We start from the raw sequence: 26,947 nt of genomic DNA on the forward strand, positions 1-26,947 counted from the left end.
ACAGGATTTGTATGCTGAAAAAGACAAAGCTGAAAAGAAAAATCAAAAATAAAAATAAAGACAGACATACCATGTTCATGGATTGGAATACTCGACATAATAAAGGTGTCAATTCTTCCAAATTGGTAAACAGGCTTATCACGATTACTATCACAATTTCAGTAAGATTTTTTGTGAACATAAATAAGATTATTCTAAAATCTATATAGGAAAGCAAAGGAACTAGAATGGCTAAAACAATTCTGAAGATAAAAAATATAATGAGACCTATCAGTTTATCAGACTCCGATACTTAATATGTAGGTACATTACTCAAGACTCGGTGATACTGGTAGAGGGAGAGATACATTGATCAATAGAACAGAATAGAGAGCCCAGAAACAGCCCCACACAGGTGTGGTCAACAGATTTTTGACACAGGTGCAAAAGCAGTCCAATGAAAGAATGATAGTCTTGTCAACAAATGGTGCTGGGTCAGTTGGATATCCATAAGCAAAAAAATGTACCTTGACCTAAACCTTACACTTAATACAAAAGCTAACTCAAAGTGGATCATAGATTAAAATGTAAAGGGTTTATACCCCCTTTACATTTAAATGAAGCTTTTATATTTAAATGAAATACCCCTTTACATTTAAATAAAACTTTTACAAGATAACATAGGAGAATATCTTTGGGACCTAGGGCTTGGTGAAAAGTACTTTAAAACGATAGCAAGGTGTGATCTATAAAAGAAAAACATCAATAAAGAGGACCTCATTAAAATGAAACCTAGCTCTGCAAAAGACACTATGAAGAGGGTGGAAAGACAAGCTATAGACTGGAAGAAAACATTTGAAAACTGCAGATCTGACAAAAGGGCACATAACTAGAATTTGTAAAGAATATATTAAAAACTCGACAGTAAGAAAATCAAACAATTCAAATAGAATATGGGCTAAAGATATGAAGAAGACACATGGATAAAGGCACATGACCAGCCATCAGGGAAATGCAAATAAGGTCATGATGAAATTTCACTACAGATCTATGAGAACAGCTAGAACAAAAGATACTGCCAATGCCAAATGTTTGTAATGATGTGGAGAAACTGGATCAGTCTAGCAGGAATGTAACATGGTACAGCCACTTTGGAAAAGAGTTGGGGAGTTTATTAAAAAATTAAACATACAATACCAAACAACCCAGCAACTGCTCTCCTGGGCATGCATCCCAGTGGAATTAAAAATAAATTCATCCCTGTGGAATTCCATGGAATGTCGACAGAAAACCTGCACATGATTGACCATAGCAGCTTTACTTGTAATAGTCAAAACCTGGAAACAGCCAAAATATGCTCACTAGGTGATTCACTAAATGGATGGTGGCCATCTACCAAGGAGTTTTACTCAGCAATAAAAAGAATCCACTGTTGATACACGCAACAACTTGATTGAATCTCAAGACTATTATGCTGAGTGAAAAAAACCAAAATCTGTGTGATTTTTGTGGCAGGCCAGGTCTCACTAACAACTGTTTCAGTACTGACTGAGTGGTTAAGTTAAATATTAGAAACCAATGCCCTTATACAAAGGTTGGGATGTAACAAAAGCCCATTAGGAGTTTGGCCTAGGCCTTTCCTGGGCCTTAAACCATGACAAAATAATGAAGGAATTCTTAACAGGGCCCATTTACGATTAAACAAGTTTTATTGTGGGTCTGAAGAAACTCCCCAGGCCTCCACAAACAAGTTTACTGGTGGTCTGAAGGAACTCCTCAAATCTCCGTGATTTAGCAGGAGACAAAATAAGGGTAATCACCTCAGCACCTGGACCCATTTAGATTAAGTAAATTTACTGAGGCTCCAGAGGAAGGTCTTCAGGACTCAGACCTTAGTTACAGATTAAAATAAGTTAATCACTTAGCCTTTAGATGAATGCACACTTACACATAGATATATAGCTTAGAAGGTATATAAGCTCTGAAAAACTTTGTAATTTTGAGTTGGTCTGGTGATAATTTACAGGCCTTCTCTCTGTAATCTGTTATAGAAATAAAAACTCTCTTCCTCCCCAGTTCATCTGCATCTCGTTATTGGGCCACAAGAAATAGCAGCCCACCCCCACCCCCACCCCCACCCCCACTGCTCAGTTCACTTACATAATATACATGGAGATGGGAAACAGATTAGTGGTTGCCAGGGGCCAGGACTGAGGGGCTGGTGGTGAGAAATGGGTGTAAACATAAAGGAGACTAGGGAGATCACTGGGGCAATGAACTTGTTCTGTAACTTGATTGCAGTAATGGTGACATGAATCTATACATGTGATAAATGGCACAGAACTACACACATCACACACATATACACACAACATGCTGTGCAATGTCCATTTCCTGGTATTGATATTACAATTATGTAAGGTGTAACCATTGGAGGAACTGGGTGAAGGGTACATGGAACTCTCTGTACTATCTTTACTTACACTTGCAAATTCCTGTGATTCTACAATTCTTTCTAAATAAAAAATTAAACATTTAAATAATTAAAAATCAGAAAACCCATTTTTGTGTCTGTGGGTGTGAAAAATTTAACAAGAGATGTCCCTCTGTTCCACTAGGCAATTTAGAGGGTAAATGTGTTCTAAAGACCATACCCAAGTATTGGAGAGTAGACCCCTCCATGAGAAGGAACTGGGTTGTCCTCTCATTAGGCAAGTGGGGTGGCAGGAAACTGCACATAGAAATACCGTGGACTTGGTTTGGAATCATGTTGCTGTTCCTGGAGCCTGCGGTCTCAATGAGGAATGGCTTTTTTCTAAACTATTCTCTTTCCAGACAATGCAAATACAGCACATAGAACTCCAAAACCTTGAGCCACAAATCCCAGGATCCCTTGGGGAAGTTGGAGGAAGGTCGGGGGCTGCAGGCTCTCTGTGTCCAGAGAGACGTGCTCAGTGCTGGTGGCCGGCTTGCCCATTTCCTGCTTCATGGAACTGAGCTTGGCACCAGCACTTCTTGCCATTTCTCAAGTAGCTCATTGCCCTTAACTCTGACTTTTAGATGACCACATGGCTCCCAGCTGTAGACTTTATTTTTCCTGAATTTATCCACTTATCTCCTCTTGGTTAGCCTGAGCATCTAAACTTAAAATCATAATGCTACAAAATGTTTTCCTTCCTTTTTTCCCTTTTATTTATCCTTAAATGCCTATGTGCCCATTATAGTCAATGAAGCCCTGGTACATCCCGCAGTCCCCACAACTTTTATTGAATGGAATTAACTGTATTCTTTATGAATCACAGATGATTTTTTCTAGCATGGTGGCATCTATTTTCAGGTGATTATAGAGGATTCTGAATTACCTTTGGGGCTTCAGACAACAGGTTAGGCCCTGCAGGTAGGCGTTTTTCTGGGTTTATCATTTACCTCTGCTTTTATCTGGTTTTGCAAAATCCTAAAGCCACAACTAGGAGCTTGCATCTGGGGGCTTTCCTAATTAGAGATTTCAGTCCTAAAGCAAAGATCAGAAACTGTCTTAGACTCCTGGAGTTGAAAGACTCCAGTCATTTTGTTTCTTCCCTTTTTGTTTGGGACAGCAAGAGACAAGAGAGTCGTGGGGAAGGGAGGCTGGGATGGTGTTGATGGGCTTGTGTGCTGGGTTTATGAAAGACTGAGGGCATTTATAAAGAAGAGCTTTAATGTTTCTTAAGTACAATTCTTATTAGGCGACTGTATAAAATTCCATTTTAATCATTAAAAATGGCGGTGCAGGTGGTCATTTCCCATGGCTCAATGTAACACATTCTCCTGGGAAACAGCCTTTCTTCATCTGTCCTTTCCCTACCAAAAACACACAGTCTTCTTTCCTCTTTTTGTCCCTCGACACCCTCTTCCAACAAGCCTCCTCTCATCCCAGCACTTCCATCCTAACCAACCACAATATTTACTGGTTCCCAGGAGACAGCACTATTTGATGTGGTTTGCAAACATCAGCATTGTAAACCAAATGGGAATGGGCTTGACAGGAAGCTGATGGGAGATAATTCTCCTCGTGTGAACCCTTCAGGCTTCCCAGTGGCAGTAAAAGGAGGAGGAGACAGGGAGATGACCATTAATGAGCCTTCTGCGTAGCTTCATCCTGAGATTCCAGCTCAGGCACCCAGGGATTTGCTCTCCTGTGCTCCTGAGTCAGGTTTCTTATACCCAGGGCCCATGCTGTTCCCTTTCTTGGATCTGCAGGACAATCTAGCAAGCTCATTGTCAGCATCCTCCTCCGCAAGTCCAAGTCGCAGCCTCTTCCACTTTGCTAAGCCAGTTTCCACCCCTTCATCCACTTCTCCTCTCCCAAACGCTTGCTGTCTTTCTCCCTAATGTCGCTTGTCCAGCTTTCTTCGTCCCTTTGGCCTTCAAATCTGGTAAATTTATTGCCACTAGAGTGGAGTTTCAGGAGTGTGAGAGGGTAAGTGTGGTGAATGCAATATATTCAGGTGGAAAACGCATTGGGTTTTAAGCACAGGGAAATCATCTCATTTTAAACCATAATAACAACAGCACAACCCTTCATTAGACAACTTCCTCCTCCTCCTGCCCACAGCTACCATCTTTCCTCACCTTCCTAGAAAAGTACTATTTCCTCTCTTTCTCCTCAGCTCTCTCCCATTTAGCTTGAATCCATTACTGCAAGCAGAGCACCTCCTGCTAACTCTGCCCAGGTCCTCGGTGCCTACACCACTGCCCTTCTCCACTGTGACCGCCCAGCCAACTCTGCCAGTACGGATCCTGCTTTGGGGCAGTTGTTTTTCCCTAGATCATCTCTTGACTCTCCTGTCTGCTACTCCTTTGCTCTACTTTGCAGATGCCTCTGGTTTTACTCAGGGCTGCACCTGAGGCCTTCTCATTTCTAATTTTCTTTTTAATTTCCGTAATAGTCATGCATCGTTCACAACTTCACTCTTCCCAATTCATGCCTCGCACTGTAGCCAAAGGGGTCTTCTCAAAATGCCCCTCTACAGCTCCTCAGCTCCTGGGGTGAAGTCCACACTCTTGCACGGCCTACGTGCCCTGTGTATCCTGGCTCCAGCCATCTCTGCCTTGTCACACCCGTACTCTCTCAGCTCTCTCCTCCCCACCTTCAGAAAGCTCATTCTTGCCATGCTGCCTCCTGCCACAGGGCTTTTGCTGTCCCCCCTCCTTAAGTGTTTGCCTCCTTGCTTACCACATTAAATCCCACACATGTTCCAGACTAGTGGTCCTTCCTGCAGGAAGCCTTCCGTGATATGTCTGAATTGCTCCATATTACCTCCTGGCCATTGAAGAGGTAAATCTCCCCTAATTCTCCTTCCTTCACCCCAAATTGGATTCTGCATCTGCCTTCAGACCTTGCTCCCCACTCTCCAGAAGGCTTGGATCTCTGTTACACTTGAGCAACACATCTGTGAGATTTTTCCTTCATTCAAGCCAGTTTCAAGGCATGATGCAGAGGGTTGTTTCTGTCTTCCCACGTGGTAGAAACACAGCTTTTACTCACTTCTGCCTGCTTTGACATGATGGCAGTTCCTGACCTTTCTTGAGGAGGGGAGGATTTATCTTTTTTCAAATTACTCACATAAACTGATCTTTTTATTTTTAAAATTCACATAATTAAAATGCACATTAACATTCAGGATGTATAGACTATTTTCAGTCTCACCCTGGCATGCCACAACCACCCCATGCCAGGACCCGGCACTCAGGAGCCCTGGAAGATCTCCTGGGTAGTCCTGCATCCAGACCTGCCTGCTTACCTGGGGGTATCAGCTTGATGACCCTCCTGGTCGGGGCTGGAGCTGTGGAGGTGGCAAGATGTGCCCAGCAGAGCCACAATGCAGAGAAAGAACAAGGTTTCATCTCACTTACAGTCTTCCAGGGTCAAGAGATTTTTATTCACCAAATTAAAGTGTTCGACAGTTGGTTGCTTAATATAAACGGGCAGGAGGGACCAGGGCCCTGAGAGAATAGACAGCCACTTTGGCTAGATTCCAAAACCTGGAGACAGTAGAAGTGTAGGCTCAGCAACTCTGTGGTCCTGAAGCTCAAAAGGACCCTGAGAAAAGGGTGGAGAAAGAAACTGTGTGTGTGTGTGTATATGTGTGTACAGCAGGGATCTCAGAACCTTACAAGGCAATTTTCTGTAGGCAGGACAGGCTGATTTGAAGTGGTTGCCCTGTTTACCTCCCTCGGGCTCCTTGCTGATCAGTTGCTTCTGATGCCTTGGGGATCTGACAATATATTTGGAATGTTTTATGCCAATTACCACTTTGGTTACTAGTGTTTTCTTTCTTTCTTTCTTTCTCTCTCTCTCTCTTTCTTTCTTTCTTTCAGACAGAGTCTCACTCTGTTGCCCAGGCTGGAGTGCAATGGCGTGATCTCGGCTCACTGCAACCTCTACCTCCCAGGTTCAAGTGATTCTCCTGCCTCAGCCTCCCAAGTAGCTGGGATTACAGGTGCCCACCACCACACCCAGCTAATTTTTGTATTTTTAGTAAAGACAGGGTTTCACCATGTTGGTCAGGCTGGTCTTGAACTCCTGACCTCAGGTGATCCACTCGCCCGCCTCAGCCTCCCAAAGCACTGAGATTACAGGCATGAGCCACTGTGCCCGGCAGTTACTGGTATTTTCAATCCATTTTCTACTATGTTGGAAGAAAATTTAAGATGAAAACAGTCTTATTTTTCTCCCACTATCAATCTTATTTGATTCAGATGTCAAGAAAGCAAGGTGTTTTCTGTGTTAACCTAGAATTTTAAAATATTGCTGCTGGTATTATATTATGCTCGCCTAAATTTGCAGGACAATAGCCATGCTGTGAGCATCCACACAGTGGAAGATTAGATCCACTCATTATTCAAGCAACATATATTTATATTCTTGTCACTTTTAATGAAATTTTCAACATAAACTTGCTACATTTATCAGTGTTCTATCTGCCATGCACTCTGTCACATAGAGAGTAAATTCCAGGGCCCTTTAAAAAGAAACTAGAACATATGGTTTGGGCAACTAAGTACTTTCTGCTTTCCCTCCCTCTCTCTGTCCCTCCTCCCATCTATCATTCATTGATTTCTTTATTTAATCCATTAACTAATGTTGTCATGCCAGGCCCAGAACTGGCACTGGGAGCACAGTGATGAATGGGACTAAATATCTGTCCTCAAAAAGCCTATAATCTAGGAGAGAGGGAAGAACAGAAGATAGAAGTGGTGACAAGTATGACAGCTGCTCTCATGGAGGGGCAGCAAGACTGCAAGCATGCAGGGTGGGGCAAAGGCCTCCTGACAGAGGAGGGGCTTGCCCTCCAGCTTGCAGGACACACACACACACACACACACGCACGTGCGCATGCACGTGTGTGGCACAGACCCCAGCCCCCAGCTCGGAGGTGCTGGGAAATGGAGCTAGCCTGGAGTGCTCCAGCTCTCCGAGCATTGCCATCTCTGTGTGTGTGACAGTGCATACACGTGTGTGTCTGTCTCTGTATTTACACGTGCATGTTTGTGCATGTGTGAGTGAGTGTGTGGGAATGTAAGAATGTGTGTAGAATGTCTGTAAAATGTGTGTATGTTTTGTGTAGTGTGTAGTGTGTGTGTGGTATGTGTGTGTGGTGTGTAATGTGTGTGCCTGTGTGTGGTGCATGTATGAATATAAGTATGTGTTGTGTAGTGTGTGTGTTGTGTGTAGTGTAGTGTGTGTATGTGATATGTGTGTGGGATATAGTGTGGTGTGTGGTGTGTATGTGTATGTATAGTGTAGTATTGTCTGGTGCATGAGTGTGTTGTGTGTGGTGTGTGCATGTGCTTGTGTGGTGTGTGGTGTGTGTCTGTTGTACGTAGTGTCTATGGTGTGTGTATTGTGTGGTGTGCATGTGTTTGTGTGGTGTGTGTGTTGTATAGTCTGCACGTATTTGTATTTTGTGTGTTGTGTGCTGTGTAGTCTGCATGTATTTGTGTGTGATGTTTGTATTGTGTAATGTGTGTTGTGTAGTCTGCATATGTTTGTGTGTTGTGTGTGTTGTATGTTGTGTAATCTGTATGTGGTTGTGTGTTGTGTGGGGTATGTTGTGTGCATGTGTTTGTGTGTGGTGTATGCATGTGTTGTGTAGTCTGTGTATGTGGTGTGTGAATGTGTGTTGTGTGGTCTGTGTGTGTGGTGTGTGTGTGCTGTGTCATCTGTGTGTGTTCGTGTGTGGTGTGCATTGTGCAGTTTGTGTGGTGTGTGTGCGGTGTTGTGTAGGTTGTTGGGTGGTTGTGTGGTGTGTGCATGCGTTTGCGTGTGGCATATGTGTGTGTTGTGTAGTCTGTGTATGTGTGGTGTGAGGTGTGTGTTTTGCGTAGTCTGCATGTGTTTGTATGGTGTGTGTGTTGTGTAATCTGCATGTGTTGGTGAGTTGTGTATGGTGTGTTGTGTGGATGTGTTTGCATGTGGTGTATGTATGTGTGTGTGTGTTGTGTAGCCTGCGTGTATTTGTGTGTGGCATGTGTTGTGTCATCTGTGTTTGTGTATAGTGTGTGTGTGTGCGTTGTGTAGTTTGTGTGGTGTGTGTGTGTTGTGTAGGTTGTTGGGTGGTTGTGGGGTGTGGTGTGTGCATGGGTTTATGTGTGGTGCACATATGCGTTGTGTGTTGTGTAGTCTGCATATGTGTGATGTGTGTTTTGTGTGTGTTGTGTAGTCTGCATGTGTTTGTTGTGTGTGTGCTGTGTAGTCTGTGTGTGTTTGTGTGTGTGGTGTGCATTGTGTGGTTAGTACAGTGTGTGTTGTGTGGTGCGTGCATGTGTTTGTGTGTGGTGTATGTGTTTGTTGTGTGTTGTGTAGTCTGTGTGTGGGGGGGTGTGGTGTGCATTGTGTAGTTTGTGTGTGTGTGTTGTGTGCATGTGTTTGTGTGTGGCGTATGTGTTTGTTGTGTGTTGTGTAGTCTGTGTGGGGGGGGTGTGGTGTGCATTGTGTAGTTTGTGTGTTGTGTGCATGTGTTTGTGTGTGGTGTATGTGTTTATTGTGTGTTGTGTAGTCTGTGTGTGGGGGGGTGTGTGGTGTGCATTGTGTAGTTTGTGTGTTGTGTGCATGTGTTTGTGTGTGGTGTATGTGAGCGTGTGTTGTGTAGTCTGCATGTGTTCATGTGGTGTGTGTGACTGTGTGTATGGCATGTGAAAGTGTTAGTGTGTGTCTGCGTTGCAGGGGCCGGCAGTGGGAAGGGAGAGATGCTGAGGCTCCCCGCCTGGCTCCTGGAGGTATCCCGGCCTTTTTGCAGGCTTCACAGCTGGTGGGTGTCCTGGCCTGGGGGCATTAGACAAGCAAGGCTTCAATGATGAGGCTGGAGCGTCAGATCCTGTGGAATCAGGGAAGCTGGGGACCTTAGCTTCCTGAGGTGACTCGATAAGACTTTGCTCACCGTGAGCAGTGGCACCTAGCAGAAGCAGGCGGGAGGATCCCAAGCGGACATTTTCTTTAAAGCTGGTGGTTAAAGTTCCTAGACAGGCACAGGGAACTGGTTGGATAAGTCCCAATCACCACCACTTCTGCATATATTGGATCAGTGTGCCTGCATTGATGCTGTTGCAGCATCCTCATTATCCAAGCGCCCATGGCCTAAGAAAAGGCCAAACAGGACCTAATAGGTGTCTGAGGAGGCTGAGAAAAGAGGCTGGAGGCTGACTGCTGGTCTTGGAGACTCCCCCCCGGCAGGGGGCTGAGGAGGGGCTGCAGGGAGCAGTGAGACCTCTGGAAGCTGCACAGTGGTTCACAAGGGTGGCTGCATATTTAAATCCAGGGGAACTTAAAGCAGCACTTTCACCACACTCCAGCCCAACTGAACACGAATTTCAGGCTTTGTGGTTTTGATCCCCAGGTAATTAGGTTTGTGATCAAGGTTGAAGACCAGGATCTGCCTAGTTCCTAGTGTGGTCCTGGGATCACCTGTGTCTAGACTGTCCAAGTTACAGAGCTAGATCCTTAGACCTAACACAGACTTGGGGTCTGAGGCTATGGGGTGGTCCTGGGAACCTGTATGACAATGCAGTTAATAGGATATTTTAGTTACACCCCAGTCAAACCAAACAGATTGGGCTCCACATAGGGCAAGGGAAAAGTAAAGAAAGGATGCTTGGCTGGCGAAAAAGGCAGGTGGCCCCACTAAGCATCAAACATGTGGCAGGGATAAGCCTGGGCTCTAGGGGGTGTATAGCCGTGAAAAGAGCAGGCTCTGCTGTCAAAAACATGTGGGAGGCAGACAGCCTAATTAACGTGTACAATAAAGTGTGCAAATGCTGCATGTGCAGTGCAGCGTGAAAATGATACATGTATGATGCAGAGTATATATGCTGCATGTGTGATACAGGATGTAAGTGAAACACGTATGCTGCAGGGTGTATCATACCCTGGGTGTAGGCGATGCATGTATAATGCAGAGTGTGAATGCTACATGTATGATGCAGGGTGTAAATGCTGCATGTGCAATGCTGGGTGCAAATGCTTCATGCCATTGGGCCCTGGCACTGAGGTATGTGCTGGTATCTCCCCAGTGTAGTGATGTCTCAGAACCTGAAGGATGAAACATTGGTCAGAGTTCTTGGTTGCAGACAACAAAATCCACTTTAAAAAAAGAAAAAAACTGGATAGGTCTTAGTAAATTATATTAGGTGGCTTCCACAAGTTCTGGAACAGAGACCCAGCCTGGACACTACCTAGCCAGGAATCAAGCAGCCCTGAAACCACCAGCGACATCCAGAGAGACGCTCTGGGGAAAAGCTGTTGCTGCTACCTCTGGCCCTTAGCACCCTCGACACAGAAGCCTGGTCCCCACCACAGCTTCACCCAAAGCAAACTAATGCCCCAGAAGCTGACCTCAAGGGCTCAGAGGCGGAGGAGCTGTGTGAGGGCCGCGGGGAGTCGGGAATGGCAGGCACAGGTTGGTTCTGGGCTTCCTGTTGCCCTTCCGTGCTGAGTTTGGTCAGTTACTTCACTCTGGTGTGACCAGGCAGCCTCTCCCTGGGGTTTCAGCGTGCCCACAGTGAGGAGGTGCTTCCTCCGCAGCTTCCATAGGGAAGGAAGGCAGAGGCCTGGGGAGGCCTGGCCTGAGCTGACCGCTGAGGCTGCTAGAAACGCCACCCTCTGGGCCCCTGGAGCTCTGCGCCAGGGACGGAGGCAGACTTTGGTGGGTGGACAACAATGCGCTTACTCTTGGGGAATGTTTTAGAAACCGTAGCTTCTTTGCTTGCTTTCTATAAACATGTATATTGTCCATCAATGGCAAGCATACTTGGAGGGCTTTTTGTGTGGACTGTCATGGGCAGTCAGGCAGAAACATGCTTTGTCAAGAACACAGATGGGGAGGCCGCAGTGGGGAAAATGGCGGAGGGGAGGGCGAGAGAGGAGAAGCCTGAAAATTCGCAGCGAGCTGGAGCAGCCAGAGAACCTGAAGAGGAATCAGAAAAACCTGTGAAAACGAAGACCGTTTCTTCTAGTAATGGAGGGGAAGTTTCAGTTGCAGCACTGAGAAGGGTCGGCTGAAGGAGCTGCAGACCTCCCAACGGAGTCTACAAAGATCTCCACATTGGATTCGCCATAGGTAGTCAGATGACAAAGAAGACATCAGCCATGGCCATCACACTCGGGTCAGGGAGTGAAGCAGAGGAAATGCCTCCAGAAGCAAAGCTGAGGATGAAGAATTCTGGAAGGGATACACCAACATCAGCCGGACCAAACTCCTTCAATAAAGGAGTTTGGGTTTTCTGATAACCAGAAGTTATGGGAGCAAAATATAAAATTTCATCTTGGAAATGTCCGTGAACAAGACAATTAAATGATGTGTTTTGAAATTGGGATGGGGGTGGGTGTAAAGTTAAAAGAAACAGTTTGCTTTTTTAAAGAATGGTGTAAGGCCGGGCGTGGTGGCTCACACCTGTAATCCCAGCACTGTGGGAGGCGGAGGTGGGCAAATTGCTTGAGGCCAGGAATTCAAGACCAGCTGGGCCAACATGGTGAAACTCTGTCTCTACAAAAGAATACAAAAATTAGCTGGGCATGGTGGCAGGTGCCTGTAATCCCAGCTACTAGGGAGGCTGAGACAGGAGATTTACTTGAACCTGGGAGGCAGAGGTTGCAGAGAGCTGAGATCGCACCATTGCATTCCAGCCTGGGTGACACAGCCAGACTTTGTCTCAAAACAAACAAAACAACAACAAAAAGAATGGCATAAGACATTTTGGAAGCAGCTTTATTTTTTTTGTTTCCTTTTTTTTTTTTTTTAAAGATTGAGAGGTACACTAATAAATGAGAGCTTGAAATTAAAAAAAAAAAAGAACACTCTCTTTAAGGCCTTGCTCCTCAAAGTACCACAGCAGACAGCACCTGGGAGCTCCTAAGAAAGGCAGAGTCCCTGGCCCCGCCCACCAGGACTCCTGCACCAGAATCTGCATTTTAAGGAGACCCCACAGGAGTTTCCTGGGAACACTGAGGTAGAACAAGCTCTGAGCTGGAGCTGTTCTCAGGCTGTGTGCAGAAACACCTGGGGAGCTATTCGCACTCCTAGGTCCAGGGCACAGCCCAGACCAGTGGAACCAGTGTGCCTGGGGGTGTGGGGGAGGGTGAATTGCAGGGACACCTGTTAATTTTTCCCCAGGCAGGCAGGGCTGAGCATCTGCTCTAGGCTCACCCACCAGCTTTAGGTCACCTGAGCCTGCATCTCCATCTACCTGCATAGTTGCTAATCATGGTCTTTGCCTGACCTTCATCTCTGGACCCTGTGGATCCAGAAACTTCCACTCTGCCCTCACTCTCCTGTGTGGCCTCTGCAACTCTCAACAGAGCTGCATCTTGAAACTCTCCTGCATATACCACGCTCAGGCCACTCCACACCCATTAGCCACCTCTGGGTGCAGGCCCGGACAGTGTCATCTTTCAGTTCAGTCCTGCCACCCACATGCTGCCATCGACCTCCCTGCACATCCTCACCTGCCATCCCCCCAGGTAAGAGTCCATCATGCATTATCATAAACCCCTGTTGCCTGTCCCTGTTACAACTTTCGCCCTCCCTTCTCCTGTCACCTGTGGGGTCCTTGGCAAATATTTGAACTTGGTTTAATCAAACTCTGTGCTTACTTCGTTCCTGCCTCCAAGCAGCCCAGTGCAGGTGGAGGAAACTCCAGAATTCTTGCTAACTAGTCTCATGTTACACTCCCAAGTCAGCATAGCCCTGAGAGGAGACGACTTTCCCTGATCCCTTCATTCATGCCGCACAGACACAATCACTTCACCTCTCCTTCGTACTCGAATGACCTATGCCCTCGCCTTTCTCATCACTTGCAGCTGAGAACCTGGCTCATTTTTCACTGGGAAAGTAGAAGATAACAAAAGGGACCAGTTACACGTTCCCACATCTTGTCCACCAACCACTGGCTCTGTCCCAGAGGGCGCCTTCCTCCCTGCTGAAGTGGAGAGACTCCCAAAACTTCCTTGGCCAGGCTCACCGTGGGCTCCTGAGCCATCCATCACTCTTGGTCAGTGGCCTGGCTGCTGTATGTCCCCTGCTCTGATGCATGGTCACCAGCTCCCTTTCTCCTGGCTGGATCCCGTTAGTGCTCAGCATGCAGGGGATGGCCCTCTGTCTGTCTGTCTGTGGACAGTAGATGCTGCCGAAACCCCTGCTGCTTCTCCTCCATTCTCCCTGGGATCCGCTGGGGTCAGGCTTTGGTTCCCACCATCCTACCAGACTGTCTGACCTGTCAGAGGGTTTGATATGGGTGGCCGCGTCCAGCTTCTGGAAATACTCTTCATGGATGGAGTGGCCCTCCCTCACCTGCCCTGCCTTACTGCAGCTCCTTCCAGACTCCTTGGCTGAATCCCTCCCTCATCTGGCTAGTCCACTCCTGCAGCCCCCGGGGCTCAGCCTCCACCTTTCTGTCCTCCACTTTCATCCCTGGGCTTTAAACCCCACCTATGTCCTGCCAAATGCTACCTGGAGACCCCCAGCCTCAACCCTCCCTGAACTCCAGACTCTACATGTCCAATGGACATATCTAACTGAACAGACAACAGCATATATACATGCATTCAACACACGCGTATGACACAGGTATGCGTGAGTGCATACTTGTAAATTCAACATAGTCCTCTCAAACCGACATATATATCAATTTAGTTAGGCACATAAGCTTCATACATAGGTACATACATCTGTCTATTTCAGTCCTAAAAATTCTGCTTACTGAGTAAAGATTGTGGGAATTGTTTTGCTTATTTTATTAAAATCTGGCTGTATTTATAATTATTTGTTTTCCTGCCCATGATTCTTTGCAGGCGTGTGGACTGATGATTATCATTTTCAAAGCAAATAAACAGAGCCTTCACTATGGGCTCTTTTGAAAGTCAAAACACTTCCCATGTTTAGGTTCCTGCTTCTCCACACCGAAGACATGGTGAGAGAATACAGGGGGAGCTGAAGGCGAACAACATAAACTTATGTTTGAGAAGCACCTTTTACTCTATGAAATAAAGTGAGTGTAAACAGTAAATGGAACAACAAGCTTTCAGAGTCAGTGCAGGGCAAGAGCTGGGGAGGGAAGAGCTGGCTGGTCAGGGAGGATGCACTGGAGAGAAAAACCGTCAAATTGGCCGGGACATTCCAGGACATCAGGGAGACCACACAACAGCCCACTGCATCCTGGGGTTCTGCTTCTTACCTGAAAGTGGTGGCAACAAGGGCCCCTCGGTGCTCCTGTGACAGCAGAGGACAATTTGCTTTTTGTTTGTTTGTTTTTTGAGACAGGGTCTCACTCTGTCACCCAGGCTGGAGTGAAGTGGCCGGATCTCTGCTCACTGCAACCTCTGCCTCCCGGGTTCAAGTGATTCTTCTCCCTCAGCCTCCCTAGTAGCTGGGACTACAGGAAACTGCCACCGTGCCTGGCTAATTTTTGTATTTTTAGTAGAGTCAGGGTTTCACCATGTTGCACAGGCTGGTCTCAAACTCCTGACCTCAGGTGATCTGCCTGTCTTGGCCTCCCAAAGTGCTGGGATTACAGGCATGAGCTACCTGGCCCAACCTGACAATTTGGATTTACAGCTACATCTTTAACACAAACATCCAAAGAAGATTTCACTGAGCAGGATCCTGGGGATGGCTGGAAATGACAGCTGGTGGCCAGAAGCCCCGGAGGAAGCCCCCTAGTGCAGGACTCTGAGCAGCCTTAAGGGCGTGTGACCCAGGAAGAACAAAGAGCAAACATGGCCAGACCATGCCGTGGGGCACAGCAGTAGTGGAGGACGGTGGCATGGGCAGAGGTCAGCTTGCTGCAGGATTTGGGGTCAAGTGCCCGGAGCAGGGGCTGGCCCTAGAGGAACCACATGCATTGGCAGGAATGTGATGCACCCAGACTCATCTGTCCTAATCAGGGTGAAACATAAACTCTGAGGTGAGTTACAGGAAGGACATAACCATGAACCATGAGATCCAAAGTGACGGTGAAGCATTTTGGCCAGCTGAGAGGTGGGGAATCTGCCACAGGGTAGCCTGGCTGTGTGAGAGCTGATAACAGCACTGTAGGTGGCTCCCAGGAAGGTGCAGGTAGAATCCTGACCCCAAACAAAACCCACCTTGGGGCAGAGGGAAGGCAGTCCACCTCCCACACTGGATGGGATACCAGGAACTGAGGTCAAAGGCTTCCTAGAATGGCCTTGATCAGGGCGGGATGTGGCCAGCTATAGTGACTAGGCCAGTTGATCATACTTCCAGGAGGAGTTTCCTCTCTGGAAAGATGGCCAGACATGAAAGCGTGGGGCAATGGGCAAGGCCAGTGTCCTACCCCAGGACCCAGAGCTGGGGCCTACAGAGAGGACAGGTCTCTGTCTACCCAGCTGGCTGGTACAATGCCATATTAACGTTACAAATTATAACAGAGGAATGCTCGGACTGTCCTCTGACACTACAAATACACGTCCCTTTAAAAAAAAATTAAATTTGAAGGTACTTTGAAATGATACATGAGGACAATGCAATCAGGAGAAGCAAACAGCATGGGAATAAATTCCATCACGAAACCAGGATGGGCCCCATTTTGGACACTTTTCAATGATGACTCTTGAAGCAGCGATGTTTGGCTTTGGTATAGGGTTAAACGAAAAGTTGACATTCAGGTTAATCTGTGAATTTGTTTATGGGGTTCTCTCTCCTCACTTTAGTGCATGCTCTCTCTGAGATGTATTCTGCACTGGAAGGATTTCTGAGTAGCATTCTCTCCTAAAGCCCTTTGCAGAAGGTAGACTGTGAAGAGTGTTCCTCAAGGTAAAAATACTGAACAATTAAGAAACCTGCCTGGCTGGGTGTGGTGATATGTGCCTATAATCCCACCTACCTGGGAAGCTGAGGCAGGAGGGTCCCTTAATCTCAGGAATTCAAGACCAGCCTGAGCAATATAGTGAGACCTTATCTTAAAGCAGAAGGAAAGAAAGAGAAAAGACAGAAAAGAAAGAAAGGAAAGAGAAAACAGGCTGGGCGCAGTGGCTCACGCCTATAATCCCAGCGCTTTGGGAGGCCGAGGTGGGCGGATCACCTGAGGTCAGGAGTTTGAGACCAGCCTGGCCAACATGGTGAAACCCAGTCTCTAGTAAAAAAAAAAAAAATACAAAAATTAGCCAGGCCTGGTGGTGCGTGCCTGTAGTCCCAGCTATTCAGGAGGCTGAGGCAGGAGAATCACTTGAACCCAGGAGGCAGAGGTTGTAGTGAGTCGAGATCACACCACTGCACTCCAGCCCTCCAGCCTGGGCAACAGAGTAAGACTCTATCAAAAAAAAAAAAAAAAAAAAGAAGAAGAAGTAGAAGAAAAGAAAAAGAAAGAAAATAAAGGGAAGGGGAGTGGGGAGGGGAATACAAAAGAAAAGAAGCCTTCCTAAAGTCACTCAACACTTCACAGTGATTAGCAATACAGGTCCTCTAAGGGCACAGAAGCTGCGTGGCACAGGACAACCTGCTCCTGCCAGTGCTCTAAGCTGAAAGCTGGGACAGGATGCCAGGGAAGGCCTGAAAGTCTGCCCTCGCAGGCGGCACACCTGACAGAATTCAGACAGGAGAGAGTGATGGCACAAGTCACTTGCAGGATTTGTGTGTATTACCCGAGAGAGACACGGAGTCAGCTGTGCCGAAATGGGAGGCTCATTGCAGGTAGTACGGGGTGACTTTGTATGTTTACTTCATTACATTTAATCCGTGGGAGGGGTCCCTCACAAGATGTCCTGAGACTTCCTGCTTCCTGCCTCCCACTGCTGAAGGGGAACGAGTGTTGGTCTAATTTGATCTCGCCAGCTAAAAGATCTCTGCCAGGGGCACAGTATATCACTCATTATTTATGAAAGTCCTCTCCAATTTCCCCCTGTATTCCAGAAACTCGTATTTCTTATCCAACTTGATTTTGTAGAACGTTTCTCATTGCTACTACAGGGCCCTGGGCTTCTTTTCTTGGACTTTTTTTGATTTTTGTTTTAATTTTAGGTTGATTCTGCTTTTGACTAAAGACATCAGTGCTGGCCGGGTGTGGTGGTTTACGCTTGTAATCCTAGCACTTTGGGAGGCTGAGGCAGGTGGATCGCCTGAGGTCAAGAGTTCAAGACCAGCCTGGCCAACATGGTGAAGCCTCGTCTCTACTAAAAATACAAAAATTAGCCAGGCATGGTGGTGGGCACCTGTAATCTCAGCTACTCAGGAGTCTGAGGTGGGAGAATCACTTGAACCCAGAAGGTGGAGGTTGCACTGAGCTAAGATTGCGTCACTGCACTCCAGCCTGGGCAACAGAGCAAGAACCCTGTCCCCCACAAAAAGAAGACATCAGTGCCAAATGCTTTGGAGAGTCTGGTGGGGAAGCTGGACCTCTCACTTGCCTGAGTTGAAGCCAGGCCTCAACTCAGGCCTCCCCTTCTCTGGGGCTGAAGGGGACAGTATTCACCAGTCAGGCATGACTGAGCCCAGCAGAGAAGCACTAACATCCAGGATTGGTGGTAACTTCAAAATGTATTTTGCCCCCAGCTTTATTAAGAAATAACAGGCATATAAAAATTGTATATATTTATGGTGTACAACATGGTGTTTTGGTATATTTATACATTGTGAAATGATCAAATCAAGCTAATGACTATATCCATCACCTCATCTACTTATCACATTTTTGTGGTGAGAATATTGTCTTAGTAATTTTCAAGTATACACTACATTAATATGAACTATAGCCACCATGCTGTATGATAAATCTTCACAATGTATTCTTCCTGCCTAACTAAAACTTTGTACCCTTTGACCAATATCTCCCCGTTTTCCTCACTCCCCAGACCCTAGTACCTCCACTCTACTCTCTACTTCTGAGTTTAACTTTTTTAGATTCCGTACATCAATGAGATCATGCAGTATTTGTCTTTCTGTGCCTGACTTATTTTACTTAACATAATGTCCTCCAGGTTTATCCATGTAAAAAATGACAAGATGTTTTTCTTTTTTAAGGCAAAATAGTATTTCATCTTATGTAGGTGCCACATTTCTTTATCCATTCATCCAGTAGTGGACACTTAGGTTGATTCCTTATCTTGGCTGCTGTGAATGAAGCTGCAATGAAGATGGAAGAACAGATATGTCTTTGAGGTGCTGATTTCATGTCCTTTGAATATACACTCAGAATTGGAATTGCTGGATCATATGGCAGTTCTAGCTTTAATTTTTTGAGGAACTTCCAGACTATTTTCTGTAGTGGTTGCACTAATTTACATTTCCATCGAGAGTATTCAAGGGCTCCCTATTCTCCACATCCCAAGGAACACCTGTTATCTTGATCTTGTCTGCTTGATCGTAGCCATCTAATTGGTGTGAGGTATCTATCTTATCTGCTTGACAACCTCTTTGTCCTTTTGGAGTCATATCCTAAAACTCTTTGCCTCCCCGATGTAAAGAAGCTTTTCCCCTATATTTTCTTCTAGTAGTTTTGTGGTTTCAGGTCTTGTGTTTAAATCTCTGTATTAGTCTGTTCTCACACTGCTAGAAAGATACTATCAGAGACTGAGTAATTTATGAAGAAAAGAGGTTTAATTGACTCACAGTTCCATATGGCTGAGGAGGCCTCAGGAAACTTACAATCATGGCAAAAGGCAAAGGGGAAGCAAGGCACGTCTTAAATGATGACAGGAGAGAGAGACAGCAAGGAAGAGGCACACTTTAAAACCATCAGCTCTTGTGAGAACTTCCTCACTATCATGAGAACAGCATGGGGGAAACCGCCCCCATGATCCAATCACCTCCTGCAGAGTCTCTCCCTCAACACATGAGGATTACAATTTGAGATGAGATTTAGGTGCGGAAACACAGAGCCAAACCATATCAGTCTTTAGTCCATTTTCAGTTGATTTTGCGCATGTTGTGAGATAAGGGTTCAATTTCATCTCTCTGCATGTGAATATCCGGTTGTCCCAACACCATTTATAGAAGAGACTATTCCTTCCCATTGTGTGTTCTTGGCACCTTTGTTGAATACAATCGACTATCAATGTGTGGGTTTATTTCTGGGCTCTCTGTTCTGTTTCATTGGTCTGTGTCTCTGTCTTTAGGTCGGTACCATGCTCCTTTGATTATGAGAGTGTAGGGGAGACAAAACTTTACCTTTTCCCATTTAGGATTTTATTTTTGGCTAGGTCTAAGAATTACATTGACACAAGACAGATTTAACAGGAGAAAAGCATACAAGTATATGAGGAAACTTCATAAGGAAATGAAGACTGAAAGGAGCAGTTAGAGTGAAACACGTATATACTGAATTAGACAAAGGTGTGGTAAACTGAGTCAATTGGGTAGATAAAGTCCTAGGAGTAGGAAGATAAGGGTTAGTTTAACAAGATTTGTTTGTACAGAATTCCTTGACTTCAACTTCCTGTCCTAGATGAGAAGAATTTTACTTTCCTTGTGGTATAGGGAGGACATTTTTCTACAGAAATTCTATCTCCTGCTTTTCAGAAACAGAATGAAGGTCAGAATGATCTTCTTGTACCTGCTGTGTTAAAAAGTGCCTTTGATTCTACATGGTCAACAGGCCAGAGCAACATATTTTGGGGTGGCATATTCTTTACTCCTTTAACAGCTTTGCAGTGTGTTTTAAAACCAGGTAGTGTGGTGCCTACAGCTTCATTCGTTTTGCTCAAGATTGCTTTGGCTATTTGAACTGTTTTATAGTTCCATATACGTTTTAGGATTTTTTTTTTTCTGTGAAAAAATGTTATTGGAATTTTGATAGAGATTGCATTGAATCTCTTGTAAGACCAGGAACAAGACAAGAATGCTCCTTCTTACCACTTCTATTCAATATAGTACTGGAAGTCCTAGCCAGAGCAATTAGGCAAGGAAAAAGGCATCCAAACTAGAAATATAGAGAAGTAAAATTGTCTTTGTTTGCAGATGACATGATCTTACATATAGAAAACCATAAGGATGCCACCTAAAAGCTAAGAATTAATAAGTTGCAGGATAAAAAAATCAACCTACAAAAATCAGTAGCATTTCTTATATGCTAAAAACAAATTATTCAAAAAAGAAATCAAAGAAATAATCCCATTTACAATAGCAACAAAAAACACTTTGGAATGAATTTAACCAAGGAGGTGAAAGATCTATAACTAAAAACTATAAAACATTGACGAAAGAAATTGAAGAAGACACACATAAATGGGAAGATATCTGTCTTAATGAATTGGAAGAATTAATATTGTTAAATGAATTTTATAGCATTAATTACAAGGCAGCAGTCTCAAATATGGTTGTTGCAAGATCAACCATCGCTGGGAGGTAAAACAATTGTGTTTCTAAAACTATACCCTTGAGATTTTAACTGCCCCTCTTCTGCTTCTGGGAAAGTGAGGTCTGTGGGGACCACCAGGGACCTCCAGGGATCCATTGTCCTGGAGGTTCTATCTCAGCCTATTTTGCAGCCATGCTGAATACGTGGAATGTTACAATGTATCTGGGAGCTGAGGGGCTCCTGTCTTTACCAGGCTCAGGTGTCAGGGAGCCAATGAAACTAGGCTTAGGTTTGAGTTTCAAACTACCAGAGTAAAAAGAAAAAGTACAAAGAGGAAAATAGTGACTATGGCCACAAGGATGGCAGATAGAAATAAAAGTAACCAGGAGTGACAGTGTTTATATCTATGCATGCACATGTCTGTGTGACATGTGGGATAGGTGTGCCTGGGCAGATGCCTTTTCCCCAAGTCATATCGAGTCAGAACTGGAGCTCTGAGACGAGCAGTCCTCACCTCCCCACCTTCCTCTTCCGCACCTTGCCTCACTCCTGCAGGACAACACCCTGCCTCAGCAGAGACATTATTTTAAGCCATTGATTCCCAAGCAAGGTAGATATTTTTTCACAAGCAAAGGGAGATTAAAGTATATTACTGCTCACGACATGGAATCATGCACCTGTAGAGCTAGAAGTCACCCTCAGTATATTCTACCTTTTCACTTGATTACAGCAGGAAGATCCATTTATTCCATAATCATTTATTAATGGTTATGTAAAGTATGGAAAGTAAAATTTCATCTCATCTAAACCATTCCACTGGTCCCTACATAAGGCCAGTGAGGTTGTTTACAGACTATCAGGGAGGAACAGACAAAATAGCAACCAAATAAAAGATGGAATTAACAAGAGCACAACCAGGTGAGGGAGGCTGATGAAAGCACCTGAGAGGTACTGAGCCTTGAGCCGGTGCTGCATCCATTCTACTTCCCCCGCCAGCTCATGGATGCTGTGAGGAACAGATCTTCATGGCATGAGGACAGTGACTGGGTGGCACCTTAGCTGGGAGATCAAGGAAGACATGTCTGAGGATGTGCTCACCTGTGATTGATGGATTGGCTAGGAGGTTGAGCCATGCAAAGATGAGGGATGACCAAATTGTGCAGGCAGAAAGAACAGCCAGTGCAAAGGTCCTGAGGTAGCAACCAGCCTAGTATATTGAGGAAGAGTGAGGAAATCAGTCTGCCCAGAGCATGTGAAGCCAGGGTGAGAAGGGCTCAAGCCAAGGTCAGGATCAAATCCTACATGCTTTATATTGGCTTCCTAGGGCTGCTGTAACAAATAACCACAAACTTAGTGAATAAAACAATATAAATGTATTACCTTACAGTTCTGTAGATCAAACGTCTGACACAGGTCTCACTGGATTAAGACCAAGGTGTCTGCAGGGCTGGTTCCTTTCTGGAGGCTCTAGGGCAGTGTTCGTTTCCTTGCCTTCCCCAGTTTCTGGAGGACTCCTGCATTCTGCAGCTTATGGCCCCTTCCTCCATCCTCCAGTTCCAAACCAGTGACATCCATGTCAGCCTAAGCCTTTCTCAGGTGCCAGCACTCTTGTTCCCCCTTCCCTTCAATGACTGTGAGGACCCAGGCCCCACATGGATAATCCGGGATGATCGTCCTTTTTCAAAGTTAGCTGATGAGTGACCTTAATTCCATCTGCAACCTTTGCTATGTAAGATAACATCTTCATGGCTTCTGGGGCTTAGGATGTGGACATCTTTGAGGAGCCATTATTTTGTCACTGTTAGCCCAGTAAGGAGTGTAGGTTTTTATCCTGCATGTGGCAGGATGCCATTGGAGGGATTTACGTTGAGAAGTGTTCTGTTTAGGGAACCCTCAGGATGTTCCTAGTGCCTGCCATGGCCTCTTTCACTGGAGCAGCCCCCTGGCTGCCAGACCCTCCCTAGGGCTCATCCCAAGCCACAGCTGCCCCCCATGTGTCCCTCCACGTGGGGAAGGAGAGTTGAGTGGCTGCTGTCTGCCATCCAGCTGCTCCTGGCCAAGGCTTCTCCCTGATTCAGTCTCACCTGCATTCCAGAGATATCTGAGTTATTTGTTCAACAAGAGAGTGATGTAGTGAAATGCCCACCTTTTGGGGATTTTTGAATAAGAAGAGAAACGAAAATACCTTAGAATTGATTTGGAGTTAGGCCCCCTTCATTTCTCAAGAGAGAAACACATAGTTTGAGACTCCCATCTTTTTTTTCGGTAACTCTGTCTCACTTGCCTTCCCACTCATTTAAAAAGTCAACTTCAGTGTCATCCCTAAGTTATTTAATCATTCATGTTAAGTGATCTACTTCCTGTGATCAATAGTCTTACATAATAATCTTTAGGAAGGAAGAGGAGCTGCCGTCCTATTTAACTGGTTATATAGGCTTGCATAGAAAGTTCCAGGAAATGACTGTCATCATAGTAAATTGTGTAAATTAGCACAAGTTAGTAAAACTGGTGAAATTAGAAAATCTTTGTTTTAGGGATAAACTTCATGAAAGCCTGAAAATTAACTCTTTAGCAGCTTGCATTCCAGTTACCTTCAAGACTGGCAGATTCTGCAGAAGTGATTACAGCACTTGACAGCAACCCCGGACCAGGAAGAGTGAGGGGAAGCAGGGCTCTTCCCAAGGCGGCCAGGGGTGTGAGATGGAGTTTTGACCCTAGTGAATATCTCTTCACTGTTTTCAGGAGTGGAAGATAAACTTGCTGGCTTGGACACACCTGAAAACACTGACTAATGTATATTTCTTTTTTTGTTTGTTTGTCTGTTTAGACAGAGTCTTGCTCTGTTGCCCAGGGTGGAGTGCAGTGGCATGATCTCAGCTCACTCCACCCTCCACCTCCTGGGTTCAAGTGATTCTTGTGCCTCAGCCTCCCAAGTAGCTGGGATTACAGGCGCCGCCACCACACCCAGCTAATTTTTGTATTTTTAGTAGAGATGGGGTTTCATCATGTTGGCCAGGCTGGTCTCAAACTCCTGACCTCAGGTAATCTGCCTGCCTTGGCCTCCCAAGTGCTGGGATTACAGTCATGACCCACCACACCTGGCCTAATGTGTATTTCTTGAGCATTGTAATAGACTGGCCTCTCAGGAGACAGTTTGTTCTGATCATGTGCCAGGTGGCAGATCAGAGGAGCAACTACGGACAGGACTCCCCGCAGACACCAGCAGTGGGTGGGCCACCCTGTGGGGCTCACGGTGTCAGACAGTCATGATGACTCATGGATGGTGCAAAAGGCGAGAGGTTTGGGGCTGTGATTTTGGATTCTAACTTTTCCCTGGCAACAATGCTCACGATAAGCCCTCCCAGGATCTTTGTTTTGTGTTATCACAATGGAAACAAACAGGAATTACTGTTTGTTAAACTGGAAGAGGAAGTCTCACCTAGCTGACTGCAAGGATCAATAATAAAATGTCTTTAATCTTCTCCTGGTACCTTCCTATGTTTGCAGCGCTGATAGTTTAATATACATTTCCTTTGTTCTGCTCTTTAGCATGACTGATAGTTTGTTGCTGATTTATATTTTTGTTTTGTTTTGTTTTGCTTTTGACCTATGTTCTTCTTGTTTTAAATGGTTTTCTTTTCACTTTTATTTATTTATTGATCTAATTTTGTCATGTGAAAATGTCATGTTGGTCTTGTGTATTTGTCCTCCAATATTTCCTTCCTTTTTAATCTTTCTTTTATTGCATTTCAGGCATTTCACTCTTACACCTTTGATTAGCTAAACAATTGCTAAATATTCACAAACTAAGTAAAGAAATGCTCAAAAATGCACATGATTTTTATACAGCCTTATTCATCTTAGTGTTCAAAATAGTGATACATGTTTAATAATACCTATAGAAATGAAAAGTTGAACTTCCAAAATAGCAACCAAGTAAATTCTCAGAAGCTAAAGTCCACACTGGTGAGTTTTCAGTGCAGCTTTTGTGGGCACTGTCTCCTGATGCGTGGGACAGCAGGCTTTGCCAGGAGTCCACAGCAGGAAGGCACCTCATTTTCCCACCAACCTCTACAAGCCTGAAAGTCAGGAAACAAGGTTCTGCTAGAACCATGCTGCCTACAGTGTTCTCACTGGTAGGACAAACCCTCAAGGGCTTTGAGGGTGGACACGAGAATGGCTTGGCTGTGGTTGGCTCTGGAAAACGTTTTAAGCAATTTATAACTTATACATCCATACCATGTGAGCTGCAGGGAAGTTTTCTCAAAAAGGGTCAGTTTTTTTCAAATCTCCTTGCCTGCTTTCACTGCCTTTGACATCTGTGGTTGAACCTAAAGACAGAGGGAGGGGTAGTTGGATGGATGGCAGGTGCACGTGCAGAGACACCTGGGGGAAGGTGACCAGGGTAAAATCTGGATGGTAGGATCTTGGGGTTGGGTCTGTTGGTGCTCACTGTAGAATTATTTTGGCTTTTCTATATGTTTGAAAACACAATAAAATGTTACAGCTGAGGGGGAAGACAGAGGTAGAAGGGATAATGGCTCAGGATCTTTGGAATCCCTATGATTTTGATTTCCTGCTAGTGACTTCTGTGCAAAGAGCAGCAGAGTTCAGCTAGAGCACGGTTCCCCAACTCCTAGGCCACAAACTGGTACTGGTCCATGGCCTGTTAGGAACTGGGTCATACAGCAGGAGGTGAGCAGTGGGTGAGGGAGCATTACCACCTGAGCTTCACATCAGCAGCAGCATTAGATTCTCACAGGAGCATGAACCCTATTATGAACTGCACATGTGACAGATCTAGGTTGTGAGCGTCCTCTGAGAATGTAATGCCTGATGATCTGAGGGGGAACAGTTTCATCCAGAAACCAAATCCCCCCACCCCACGCACCCTCCGTGGAAAAATTGTCTTCTGCAAAACTGGTCCTTGGTGCCAAAAAAGTTGGGGACCACTGAGCTAGGGAACACTCGCTGCTCTAGCCAGGGCTGGCTGCTTTCTCAGGCTGGCAGATGTGGGGTTGAGTCTTTGCAGTCGATACCCAGGCTCTTGGGCGGAGATCAAGCTCTTTTCTTTTTTGTCTTCCTGTCCATCTGGATCAATGCTGAGCACAGAGGGCATTTGCAAATACTATTTTTGAGTGCACTGGCTAATTGGCTCTTGTATGGGTCTATTTCTCATTATGTTTGCAAACCACAAGGGGCAGTGAAAATTGAGTAACTGATATGTTTCTCAGTTATAGGTATTTTTTGAAGCTTAGCAGGTGTCAGGGTCTGGGAACACGAAGCTTAATGACAAGAACACTGCTTTTAAGGAGTTTAGAGAGAACAGTGATCATTGCAGTGTGATGTGATGCTGTGGTGTAGAGGTCTGCTCAGGGGGATTCCGGCTCACATTGCTCGGGTAGGTCAGCTGTGGGGGCGGTCGACCACTCCTGGCCTTTACCCCCTTGGCTCTCCAGTGGCCTCCCTCAAACAGCCCCTGAACGGGCCCAGCCTCTAACCTCAGGGCATCTCTGGGCCCCAGAAGGGCTGGTGAGTCAATGGCCAGGATCAGCTTTTATCAAAGAGGAACTGACAATGACGACCATCTCCCTTGCTCCTTGAGAGGCTAGTACTGAAGATGACCTACGGGGGTCCTCAGCAGGACTGAGTCCTGAGCCCCACATGTCCACAGCACCTCATCAACACACCCTTCCTTGGTTCTCCTCCCTTTCCTGGTTCACTTCCTCTCTCCCCTGGAAGTGCTTCCTAGAATCATCTTCCAAATAAACCACTGCAACAAAACTTTGTCTTAGCGTCTGCTTTCGGAAAAACCCAAACTGAGATACAAGACTTCAGAGCCTAGAGCAGGGAAGTGTCGCTTGTGGTGGGCTAGAGCTTCCATAAATGTGGAGACAGGGGGAAGGGCGGCATGTTTGGGAAGTCTTTTTACTTGAATTAAGAAAACACTCAGTGTTAAAAAATCATCTAGAGTGGAGTTTTCTATCCTTGGCACTATTGACATTTTGGGCTGGAGAATTCTCTCCTGTGGGGCTGTCCTGGGTACAGCAGGAGGTTGAGCAGCATCCCTGGCCTGAACCCTTTAGTTGCCAGTAGAGGCATCTCCTCCCATTTGTGACAAACAAACATCTCCAGAGGTTGCCATGTGCCCCCAGGGGGCAAAAGTCACCTCCAGTTGGACTGA

The 26,947-nt window shown here is 45.6% G+C and overlaps 1 pseudogene; it reads left to right on the top strand.

Annotated features, from left to right (window-relative positions):
- The first annotated feature begins 11,356 nt into the window (after nt 1-11,356).
- On the top strand, nt 11,357-11,810 carry LOC100434299 (PEST proteolytic signal-containing nuclear protein-like; annotated as a pseudogene).
- Nucleotides 11,811-26,947: the final 15,137 nt, after the last annotated feature.

Source organism: Pongo abelii, chromosome 13 (assembly GCF_028885655.2).
Source record: "Pongo abelii isolate AG06213 chromosome 13, NHGRI_mPonAbe1-v2.0_pri, whole genome shotgun sequence".
NCBI lineage: Eukaryota > Metazoa > Chordata > Mammalia > Primates > Hominidae > Pongo > Pongo abelii.